Source organism: Astyanax mexicanus, chromosome 13 (assembly GCF_023375975.1).
Source record: "Astyanax mexicanus isolate ESR-SI-001 chromosome 13, AstMex3_surface, whole genome shotgun sequence".
Lineage (NCBI taxonomy): Eukaryota > Metazoa > Chordata > Actinopteri > Characiformes > Acestrorhamphidae > Astyanax > Astyanax mexicanus.
The window spans coordinates 37,603,559-37,616,805 of NC_064420.1; positions in this window are offsets into that span (position 1 = coordinate 37,603,559).

The window sequence follows — 13,247 nt, forward strand, 5'->3', positions numbered from 1 at the left end:
TTACTCAAACAAAAGCATTTGCTGGATAAAAAAATAAAATTAATCGAGAGACCACCCTATCATATCTATCTAAATTAGGAAATGTGTGATTTTTTACAACTCTGTAAAGGTAGCTGCCAGGAAGCTGTCAAAATGATTATTTGGAGAAATGTCATATGAGAACCAAAGAATCTCTTAATTGAGAATAAAATACAACCTTTATTAGTTCCTTGAAGGAAGTAAAACATTTTTATTTGAATTTAAATGAAACTAACCACTCCTGCATGTATTGAGATGAAAGAAATTGACTGGTTTATTGTGTTATTTGAGGTATTGTGAGTGCATTAACCCCTGCCTGTCTGTGAGTGATGACTGTTTACCCTGTGTGAATGTGAGTGAATGAATGAATGGGGGGAGGAGAAGGTAAGGGGGTTCAGCTCCACGCCTCTGAGCATGTCTGGTGGTGGGAGCCCTGCAGCATCCCGGCTCCTGCTGATTTGAGGGAGATAAATGAATTTACTGCCTGGGCAGGAAAATACAGGCACAGATAGTGACTCCAGATTTGCCAACCCTAAACCCTGCCCTCATACCCAAACCCCTGACACACCCACCCACCCGCTTCTTCAATGTTGCAATGTTAATTAACTTTATTCTGAACAGATTTCGCTCATTCAAACAGCCCTACATACAGCCTCTACATATTTTGGATGGGTTCAAGACCTTTACTATGATACATTGTTTATGTGCTTAATAGCTACTCTTTACAATATAAAAATGTTAGGAATCATTTTTAACCCACATTATCACTAAATCCAGAGTGGTAGATGCTCTGCACTGTCACTGGGTTTGATGAAGCTGCTCATTATTTAGCGAATCAAGAGATCAAGCTGATCTTATAAGAAGATCTCTCTGCTCACATTCTGCCTTTAGCACTGCTAACTTTCCACTGCTTTTTGTAATAAATACACTAACAACTCAGTACTGTACTTTTACGTTTAATATTGAGTAAAACATTTTAGAAAAAAAAAACTACTTAATTCATACTTAAGTAAAACATGTAGAATACTTTAATACTTCCACTTAAGTGTGCAGCATAAAGAACACTTCACCTTCTACTCAAGTCACTTTTTTTGATAAAGCAAATGTACTTTTACTCAAGTCTGATTCTCTAGTATTTTATAAATGTCTGCATCTGCAACCTTGTGTAAAAAGTGACTCAATTCTGATTTTAAAATGTTTTTCCTAGGAAACCGACATTGGTTTCACTTAATTTCACATATTTAAGTTTCCTCTTCTTCCTGCTCTGGCGTAGGTTGTGCCAGTTTGTGTCCTCATGCAAAACTGAAAGAAGTTTATTCTCGTTGAACTGCTTTTGCTGCAGTTCCTGAGAAGTGTAGCGACGTGTTTGTCACTGGAGAGCATTATCCATAACCTGGGCCTGTCAAGACAGGACAATTCTCTTTAACCTGGGTTTAATTTTTTCTGTGACGTAAGTGTTCCTGCTTTAGTGCCAATATCGATATAGATCCGTTTTTATAATGTTGCATCATAGTTGTTTTCATTTCATACAAACACTGTGTAACAATATATATATATATATATATATATTTTTTTTAAGGTTTACTCTAAATAACACATTATTACAAATATACGGGAATATTAACCTTTACTTTAAAGTACTCATTGTATTTGCTATTTGCTAGCTTTCTTTTATTTAAAGTGCTGTCTGCTTAATGTGAATATTTGTTTTTAAAGGAGTAAGTTTTCTTAAAGTTTAAAATTTTGAAGAAGTTTTTAATTTAGCTATTTTTTTAAATTAAAATATTAAGCTATTTAAACATATCCCATAAATCCCTGTTCACCTTCTAATCCCTGATCAAATAAATAAATGCCTCTTTAAGAAAGTAACCCTTGATATCAGTGGCATCATAACCTTTACACTTTCTTCTTCTCAAGAAGAGAAGTGACGGAAGTCAGTTGCTGCTTGTTCAGCGATTAATATAATATAATAATATCAAAGTGTCAGTCCGTATTATTTTGTTTCTTAACTGAAAGCAGAAGCATTTATGAGTGGAGAAGGGATAAAATATTGTGTTTAATGGAACCAGTGTGCTGAAATGTCCATCCCTGCTAAGCCTAATATATTCATTCTAAAAACATTCTGGTGTGTTGGTCGCTTTTTTCGGGAGTTCTTCTTTTGGCCACGTCACGCATTTTTACGTACATATGTCACACGTACAGCCTCTTAAAGAGGAAAGAGGAGGTTAGCGGCTGGTGGAGCAATGGAGACTTCAGAAGAGGAAACTCAGAGCTCAGTAGCTCATTCACTCATAATAAAACCAAAAAAATGAAGTATTGAAGTTTCTGACTGAGCATGCTCTCTCTCTCTCTCTCTCTCTCTCTCTCTCTCTCAGTTAAAAATGTTTGCAACTTTAGTTTATAAAATACCATTTTTCATGCCATGACAGGGTGGACAAAAGCATGCAAGTGAAAATATGAAATGACTAAACTGGGAAATTATGTTTTCTGTGTAGTCTAAAGTTTTATAAATGGGCACAGTATTTGTATAGTGATCCTTTACTGCTGGTCATAATTGACTGATTACATCAATAGAATTTTAATAACTAACAAAATCAAAGTCAATCTGATTAAAATACAGACAGACGTTTGGTTTGATCTACGCTTCAAAGAAATACGAAGGTATTTAGGTGCATTTTTTCTGTGGTACTGTGAGAACTTTAACACCGGCGGTTCTTTCTCACACACCTGACGCTACAACTCTGTCCCATGTGGTCCAGTAAAAGAGGCCGAGGTGTGAAGTTAGCACCCTGGACCAGTCTGGAATAACACCGCCAGAGACGTCTACTGATTATCCCAACAGCGGACAAAACAGATGACTCTGCGTGTGTGTGTGAGCGTGTGTGTGTGTGTGTATACGTGTGTTTAGGCAATACCTTCTCTGTGAAACAGATCTTATGTGGTAAGAGATGCAACAATGCAAATATGCAGGGAATTAGTGAAAAATAAAATTCCTCAAAAGCCCAGATCATGCTGGTGGGTCCAGATGTCCATTCTATTTCAACATTCTGTTTTCTTAAAGAACAATTCTACTGATATTTGTTTATTTTGTTTCTTCATACTGCAATGATCACAATTCTTCACATAAGATTCTTTATAAGATTTACTACTTTTTATCAATCTTTTTTTTTTCATATAAATAAATTAATGACACAGGTTAGTTTACTGGTCATGATGAATAGCAAATTATATGTTTTTTAGTAGATATTCTGGTTATATAAAAGGGAAACCCTCTTTAAATATGTAGAGAGACTGACAAATATTAATTAAAAAAATATATATTTCTATATGGCACTTTATATTTTACTTGGCATGTGTTACCACTGATTTCATAGAATCTCTTTCTGTCTCATCTATGATTACAAATTCACCCCAGGTATAGATTTATAGAATTAATTATATAATTATTTTAACTAGTGGAAATGTAATTCCAGATCTATAAAGTGATTCTAGTACAATTCAAAATATTTTAAATCTGTAAATTAGTTCTGTCTAGTACGATATATAGCTGTAGAGCTAAAACCTTGTATCTCCAAAATGAAAAATTTAGAGGAAAATAAAAAAGTCTTCTCAACTTCTTAATAAAAATATTTTGAAAGCAAATTTAAGTTTTTGAAGCATTTCTATTAGTCTGTTTACTATAAAACAAAAACAATCACTAGATTCACATAATTGCTTAGATAATTTTAGATATCTACATTTGTTTCATATGTACAATTGTCTAATAATTAGTTTTGGCCCAATATTATTAGATGGATTGATTATATTATTTAATTTTATTACTGTTTAGGTCTAGGTTAATTAGTTGTATTGCTGTTAGATATTGAGAGCTACAATTTCTTAAACAGTAGTGCAGATACCTATTTATAAAAAAGATAAAATAAGGAGTTTTTACAAGAAAATGGAATTATGCGTAAAAAAAGAATGACTTTCTAAGTAAATCAATATAACATATGACTTGTCGGAATGATCTGAGGACTAGTCTAAATGGCTGTTTGGATCTATAGAACTGATGTATAAAACTAGTAAAAAAAAATTAAACTAGAAATTCAGTTTTTTAGTACAATATATTGAGGGCCTGGGTGCCAATTTTTATAAGTAAAAAATGCATTTTGGTATGTGCTGTAAACCCATGCAAATGAACATACTGTAAATCAGACATGCCTTTGATGATCAGTTATAGGTGTAAATGAAGTGTGAATGTGTTGAGTATTTATTAAGTGAATAGCGATTAAATCTGACTAATTTTTTTATCACATGTATATGATGAGATCTTTCCTGGTGACTCTTATGAAAAAAGCAGTGGAAGTTAAAGGAAATGTGAATATCAGGAATGTGATTCAGAGCTGTGGGAGGATTATGACTTTAATTAGATCAGTACTTTTTCCTTCAGTTGTTCAGGGGAAAGCCTTCTCATGAAGAAAGCATGTGTTCCTGCTGGGTTCAAACCGGAATAGCATGTTTTCATTAGGAAGATCTCTTTCCTGGACAAAGCCAGGGGAAAAACGAGCTGCATTTATGAAATGATCAGGGTGGATGACAGTGTTGATATTGGCAGCGTTTCACAACTCCTTCCTCCTCCTTTTTACTCTGGTCTTTAATATTAGAGAGAATTGAGAAAAGAGACACGTGGTAGAGTGGTACACTGTAAACCCAGAAGTTGTTTGAACTCAAACAAATTAAGTCTGTTTTACATAAAATTGGATATTTCTAAACAATACTCAACTATTTTGAGTTAGTTGAACATTCTTGGGCACATACACATTCAAACTGAGATCTCTGAGTTGAATCAACTTATAATAACTGAGTTTAGTCTGTTGCCATTAACAGCTTCTTTTCCATTGGCTTCTGTCACAATCGATTTGCATACTGGGTGTGTCCCCCAGTTTGTAGCACTCACCATCAGTGTGTAGTGATTCCCCCTGGGCTACCTTAGGTAAACTTGTAGATCATATATTACGATTAAATGCTTGGTCTCTGTGTTGTAGCTGTAGAACAAGCATCATTTACTGAGCTGCAGTGACTCTGTGTTCTCACTGTGCTCTCAGTTCTTTTAATTCGTTACTATTTTCTTTCATCTACTTTTCTAAGAGTATTTTAAAAAATGTTGAATGAAACCGGAAAGAAGACTAAATACAAGTTCAGGAAAATATGAATTTTAAATATATATGTATATGTATTTGTTAAGTTCATTGTACTTTAAAATTATATTACATGAACTTAAAATTTATTAGGTAATCGGTTACAACAAAAGTTTTGAGTTTAGTCAACTTATCGGGTTTTACAGTGTATATATTAGGATATGTAATATAATAGTACACAGCTCTGGAAAACATTAAGAGGCCACTTAATGATGATGTTTTTCCTTGATTTTACCAAATTGAAAGCCTCTGTTTAATCCAAAAGCAGTGTGTAAGACTGGTGGAGGAGAACATGCCAAAATACATGAAAACTGTCATTAAAAACCAGTGTTATTTCACCAAATATTGATTTCTGAACCAAAAACTTTGTGAATATGAACCTTTTTTTTTAATTATTTGAGATCTGAAAGCTCTGCATCTTTTTTGTTATTTCAGCCATTTCTCATTTTCTGCAAATAAATGCTCTAAATGATTATATTTGTATTTTTGTCTGTAGTTTATAGAATAAAACAACAATGTTAATTTTACTCAAACATATACCTATAAATAGCAAAATCAGAGAAACTGGTCTCTTTTTTCCAGAGCTGTATATAATACATAATGTAGTGTACATTGTATTGATAAAAGCTAACATCATTAAGTACTCTATATAGACGTATAAAGCGATTTAAATCATGTGACAGTGTAGCTTGTGTCTGTTTTGCATGTTACTGATAACACTAGGAATAAAGTTAAAGGGCAGATCTGTTGGATTTGAAGCTGATTAATGAAGATAGTGGGAATAAATAGAAGCTCTGGCCAATCAGAACAGCATACCCACACACTTCCATTCAGAGGCAGATTCTCTTAATGACTGAGCTGTTTATCAGTTTATCAGATGATGAACTGCAATGAAGGTCAGCTGTCTGAAAGCTCAATCATAATGAAGGTCATTTGCATATGACTGGAAACTGGAAGTGTGAGGAATTTACTATTCTGTTCTGAACATTATTCTAAAAACCACAGCACTACTGCTAAACCTGTCAAAATCTCATTATGATAATTATGCTAAATACATTCAATTAAATGATCTGAGATGATTATCCACTGGCTGTAGTCAAACTGTCCCACAATTCAGTTCCTCTGTGGTTCATGGTTTGCAGGTACAGTTCTACAATGCAAAAATAAAAATTCAATCCAGCATTTTTCCTAGAACAAAAATACCAAATTTTTGTGTTACAATGTATTTTTTTTTTGTTTAGACCAATACAATCTAACTCAGTACATCAAAAACAACTATTTAGAGTTTAATCAACTTGCAAATTTGCTTCAGGAAGCAAATGTGTATATAGCAGGTTTCTGCACATTTATAAAACCTAATAAAAACTATTTAATGTGTCATTTTTGTACACATTTGTTTAGCAAAAAAAAAACAAACAAATACAAGTCAGTTTATTGGCCTTTGTACATTTTCTTCGTAACTGCGGTATTTTTTTTTTTTTTGTATTTAGAATAGAAATATATTGGGTTGCATTTTGTTTAGTTCAACACAAATCGCTTTAGTGCAAATTCACAAATCCTGTAGAGAAGACAAACCTTAATATTAACCTCAATACCTTAATATAGAAGATAAACACAATATAAAAAAATAGATGTCTCTGTATTTAATACGCCATTTTTTTGGCACATATACATTTAAATATGCAGAAGAATATCATCCATAGAGCATTTGTACTTTTGTTTAATACTGTAGTAAAAAATAAAAATTAATAATAATATATATATATATATATATATATATATATATATATATATATATATATATATATATATATATATATACTGATCATAAATTATCATAAATAATGAATATAAAAACCAAACCAAATCAAAAATATTTATATATTTTATATTCATTATCTGTGCTGAACTTCAAAGACCCTATTTATATCTTGTCACTTTTTGTGCCTTGGGTATCTGCATTTATCCATCTTTCCTAGACACATTCTTTAGTATTGTCTTATTATCTGTGAACTGTTAATTAGATGTTAATTGAAGCTTTTTTTTAAGTTAGCCTTTTTTAACCTTTACTTTTAAATAAAAGTAACAAAAATGATGAATTTCCAAGTGAAGCAACAGTCTAAGGGTTCATGCCACCATCAGTAGACTATGACTCACATGAGGCCACTGTTTTTCACAACTAATAATCCTGAATGTCTGAATAAACTGTAACATTTGAGTTGGATGATCCATGGTGTCCTCAGATAAGTTAACTCAAAAAAAGAGCTGTGTAAGAAGTTGACTTCAAGAAAACTCTGGAATTGGTTATCTAGTATTGTATCCCAAGACAGACAATCAGACTCAATAGATTTGTCTTAAATTTGCTCTGCGTCAGACCCTTTATTCCACAGAATTGTTCACAGCTACACAAAACCTTCACACTTTTGTGGACACTCTTTTTAGTGAATGCACACATAGCTTGTCTAGATTCTGTAGAGAAGTAATATAACTTTATAGAGCAGATGATGATTCAAAACATTGAAAAGGTTCCACACACTTCTAGTTCTCTTTAAAGAGCTATCTATCTGAGTTTTTGAATGAGTGTTTTCTGTTTCAATATGATTCAGGTTATTTCAGATTCATACATTGAAAGGTTTATTAAGGAAACACAATTGGTTCTAGGGCATTTTTCCCTTAGGATATCTGTATTGGTGAAAATCTGAATATTTGTAAAAATGCATACATGGCTTTTAAAAAGGTCAGAGTGTCCAAATAATAAGAAAAAAAAATGTTTGGGCTTTTGAGAAGACACTTGTTTGCATTTTGTATTGTTTCTACACTGTAAAAAATATTTTTTGACTCAACAAGCCATATTTTAAAAATTAATAAATGGATTTACTTGATCAAATTGAGAATACGCTACTCAGAAATGTCATTATTCTCTGAACTCAGATAAATACATTGTGTGAAAGAATATTTCTTTAGTTGTTTCAACAACCAGTCAAATTCAAGTTTGTTCAACTTGAGTCTTTTCACTGCTTTCAAATATTTAGTAGACTTTTGCATTTTTTTGTTCACTTTGCACTTAATCTGGATCATTGTTGATGTATGAGTGAGGAATGCATTGATAAAATTATATTGAAGTAATATATTTTTTTGCACGAGTCTGTTTTTACATTTATAATTTATTAAGCTAAAAATGTAAATTTAAATTGTTTTCATTCTAATAAAGTTAGACTGACTTAATAATTAAAGGTGAATATGTAAATTGAACTTGATTTCTTTGAATCGGACTAACTCAATATTAAGATGCTTGAATCTAATACTTAATAATAATTGAGTTTGTGTAAAATAATATTTTTTAGTTGAACTTCATCAAGTTGAATTTACTTTAAGAATTGGTGCAAAACTTTCTTTTAAAAAGTTCTTCTGTGGTTCTTCACTTTAAATATATTTGTGGTATATGTATTGTATGAGTCTTTTCTATTTGATTATGTGTTATTATGGGCTGTTGTGGACAAGCCGAGGCTGATATCCTCTATCTACAGGATGTCAATAATTACCAAAGGGGAACAACAGAGTGGAGGAAGCCGAAACCGAACAACAGACAGAAACTAATGACAGCAGCCTGAACTTTCCCAGCCTGTGTTCCCAGCTCTTCCCTAAACAGCTCGTCTGAAATCCAGAGGCTTCCCAGTGAGTGTGGAGTGAGTCAGCTCTCGGGCTGAAGTGTGTGCTGACACAGGTGAGTGAGTGAGAGAACGAGCGAGAGAGCGAGAGAGGAGCAAACGGGGGAGCTGTTTTTCCATGACAGCATTGAGCTATGACATAGAGAAATATGTCTCACTGGGCTGTCTGTCTGCGTATGAGGGTTATCACTGCAAACACCGTCTTCTTACGTGTTCTTACAACTTCTTACATAAACTTCCTCTGAATTTTTTGTTCTACAAACCTGGACAAGAACACCTAGCGCACTTTTATACCTTCCTTTTTTCATTCGAATTAATTTCTTTAAAACATAACCATTTCTGTTTTGTTTTTTTTATCAGTGTTCCAAACATTTCTGGACAAGTAGGAGTTTCACGCAAACCGAGCACAAATGCTGATCTCTCAAATTCTCATGCTTTACTTTCTTATCCCCAGATCATCTGGTTTAGATCAAGAGCCACCCACACAATAAGCACACACATTCATTTTGAATGACTTTGATGTTTGAGGATTTTCAAGTCAAGTCAAGTAGTTTTATTATCAATTCTGCTTATGGCATACAGGGCACACAGAGGATTGGAATTACGTTACTCTCCTTCCCAAAGTTACAACAAGATGAAAATAAAAATATAAAAAGAATAAGAGACACTAAATGTACAATACAAAATGGTCACAGATAGACATACATAAAACAAGAGACACAAGACAATAGTGCAATAGTGATGGGGGAATTAAAGATGGAATGACAGTCCCATTGTAAACAGAACCTGTATAAACATCAGTTAATGAAAGTGTAAACAAGTAGGACAATAGAAGCCACAGAACCAACACTCTTATTCTTCTTAAGATTGAAATAATTGTAAAATTGACAGTTGAGTTGAGTATTAACCTGTTAAAAAACTCATAAAAAACAAGTTAGTAAAATAATTAAGTACTGAAGATTCCTCAAGGAAATAAAATGGTTCTATGGCATCGGTCTAAAGAGCCCTGTGTGATATCTTTATCTTTGAGAGTTTAAAACTGCCAATAAAGGAATAATAACAATTTAACATTTTTTTTTGAACATCAAGTTTTATCATTTAGAAAATCATTTATTTTTACTATTGTACTTTAATTTTAAATTTTATACATTTTTACGTTTTATTTTTATTTTCCTATTTTTATATACAAAATAAGAGTCCACTTAAAAAGTATGAGTTTGTTTGACTTTACCAAATTAAACCTCTGACATGTAATCAAGAGGATGATCATATGAGATGGAGGATCACAAGCCATCAAACCAAGCTTAACTGCTTGAATTTTTGCACCAGGAGTGGCGTAAAGTTATCCAAAAGCAGTGTGTAAGACTGGTGGAGGAGAACATGCCAAGACACAAGAAGACTGTGATTAAAAAACAGGGTAATTCCACCCAATATTGATTTCTGAACTCTCAAAACTTTATGAATATGAACTTGTTTTTTTGCATTGTTTAAGGTCTGAAAGCTCTAAATCTTTTTTGTTATTTTAGCCATTTCTCATTTTCTGCAAATAAATGCTCTAAATGTCAATATTTTTATTTATAAATGTTTATAGAAAAAAAACACAATGTTCCTTTTACTCAAACATATACCTATAAATAGACATCTATAATAAGGAAGGCACTCATTTTTTAGGCTGCACACATTGCTGACACAGATGTGCAAATGCACCCACACACAGCTTGTCTGGTCCTGAAGAGAAGCTAATAGGATAATGCTCTATGGTGCTTATAAAGCTTTAGATGAATCATGAAACCACTGGCACCATGACTAATGCCAGATGTGGTATAAAACCACCCAGCTCTGAGCTGTGCAGCAGTGGATCTGTGTTCTCTGGAACGATGGTGCTCCATGCAGTACTTTTAGGATGTGCTTGGGATGAGTTGAGGAGGGGTGACATCTTCACCACATTAACCTGGACAAAAGAAAGATGTCTCAATAATTTTGGCAATGTAGTGTATGCTTTTATAATGATGGAACCCATTCTTTTTGCAAATAGGAAAACATTGTAAGATGGAATGGAATTTCTTTGTTAGAGCAGTTGGTGAATTTTTTATTTATTTATTTTTGATTGTCTCCATCCTCAAACATCAATCCTTAAATGTTACGCATAAAGCGTAAAGCATTAAATAAACAGAAATAGAGATAATGCCATGAGCGTTTTCACTAAGCTACCCTGACCAAACAAGCCAAATATAAACATCTGTCAAGTGTATATTTGCAGTCCGTCCTCTCACAGGTAGAGATCAGAGTAATGTGACGGTTCTGAGGGTTATTTTAGCATGCTTGTGATAACGTCGCGCTTCTTCTTTGCTTTGAAGAGCACTGTATCACAAGCGCAAACACTCAGCGATCAGATTGCATTGTATTCGAGCTGTCTGACAGCATGTGGGGCAAGTTGGCCCATAATTTGATTAGATGATATCTTCCTTATTATCAAACACAGGAGGGGGGGGGGGGGGGGGGTCATACAACCAACGAAGTGTTTATCTACGCAAACAAGAGCGAGTGAATACAGTGCAGCTCCTTCCTCAAACCGGGGCCCCCTGAGGCCTTTCAGTTACAGATCTCATCACTGACCTGATTATCAGGAATTTCCATAGACCTGCTGCAGAACCAGAACTGTCACTATACGCTCCGGTGCAAAGCCAGCAGCGCAGTTAATGTGAATTATGGTGAACAATATTGACTGAGTAAGCTGAATGTGTGACCCTCTGTTATTACTTTAGCTTCTTTTTTACATTCAATTCTTAACAGCTGTCAATTCTACGTTTGAAAAATGATGAACGTATCCTCGCTTAACTGAATCAACAATATTATCATAAAAGATGGCTTTGTGTTTTATAATTTAAGCATGTCTATGCTGAAATATTATGTTTATTAGAATCATTACTTACTTCAAAATTGATTGACAGTAAGCAGATTAACCCCCTTAACAGGCCAGGATTTTTGTCAATTGTCTGCCTGACATCACACCACTAAATTTTGAGGATTTCTATTCAAGCATTACATAAAAAAAAAACGTTCATGTTTAATAAGGAACATTACTGAAAAACATAATTGTAATTGTAATAGAAAATATAAAAAAGGGAATATTTAAATAAATCTGCTAATTTCAAAATATAATAAATAAAATAAAAAATGACTCTTTCCTGAACTTCATTTTAAAATCAATATTTTCCTAAAAATACAAATCAAACAGATCATGTCCTTCAAACCTTTCAGTTTTTGTTATTTTTATCTAGTTTTTTTTATCTATTTTCAAAGATGCAGAATTTGGGTTGATTCCGGTTACTGATCTGGAATGATTAATTATTAATCATTAATAATTAAGTGGAGTAGAGAGAAAACAGACAGCTGCTCCAAGTGCTCAGTAGGAGATTTCAAAGCCCTCACATTTTCATAGACTTAACTTATTTTACTGCAGGAAAAAGGGTTTTGTATCACCTACCACCTGTAGCCCACATACAGGACAAGGCCTTTTAAGGGGTTAATATGTTTTAAAGGGGTTATTTTTTACTCAGTATTGCAAAAAAAATGGGGCAATATAACATTGGTATCAATTCTGAATCTAAGAACAAATTTGCTATTAGTTATCGAATAGAATTGATAACTTTTTTTAAAACAATATAAAGCATTCTCTTTAGGAATAGTTGTGTTAGAGTTATTATATATTGAAGTTACAGTACAGTCATTTTCTTGTCATCACTCTAAACTTTAACATATTGAAATCAATGTATACATTTATAGGAAAACAAATGCATTTAATTCTATAGACCAAAGTGAATACAAACTTTTACCAACTTCTGAATAAACATTTATCAAGCAAATGAAAAACATAAATGAGAGTTTGAGTTCATGTAAAACCTTAAAATCTACTAAAAATGTGTCAGGTAGTGTTAAAAAGTATTAAAGTGAGTAAAATGGCAGACCATATTAGACATTAATATTAAAACTTCACATCAATACACCCACACACATGTGAATGCAAATGTTGTGTGGTTGGAAATATGATTTAAATGAAAGGAAATTACTTCCTCCTAGTGTTGTACCATATGTTTAACATCAAATGTAGGTTAAACCAAAAGTGTAGGTTACTATATTGATGCCATGACACAAATTTAGTGTCTGTATTTTTGCAGTTTTTGACTTTTTGACGAACTTTTTTTTTTTGGTAGTTGTTGGTTTCGTTATACTGTGTCAAAAGTCCATGATGGACGAACAAATAGAAATGCTCCAAAAATGACTTGGACTGCAACCTTCATTGACATCCACTATAATAATGTTAAGTTAAGTTCTAAATCAAAAGAGTTCAGAAATCAATATTTGGTGCAATAACCCTGTT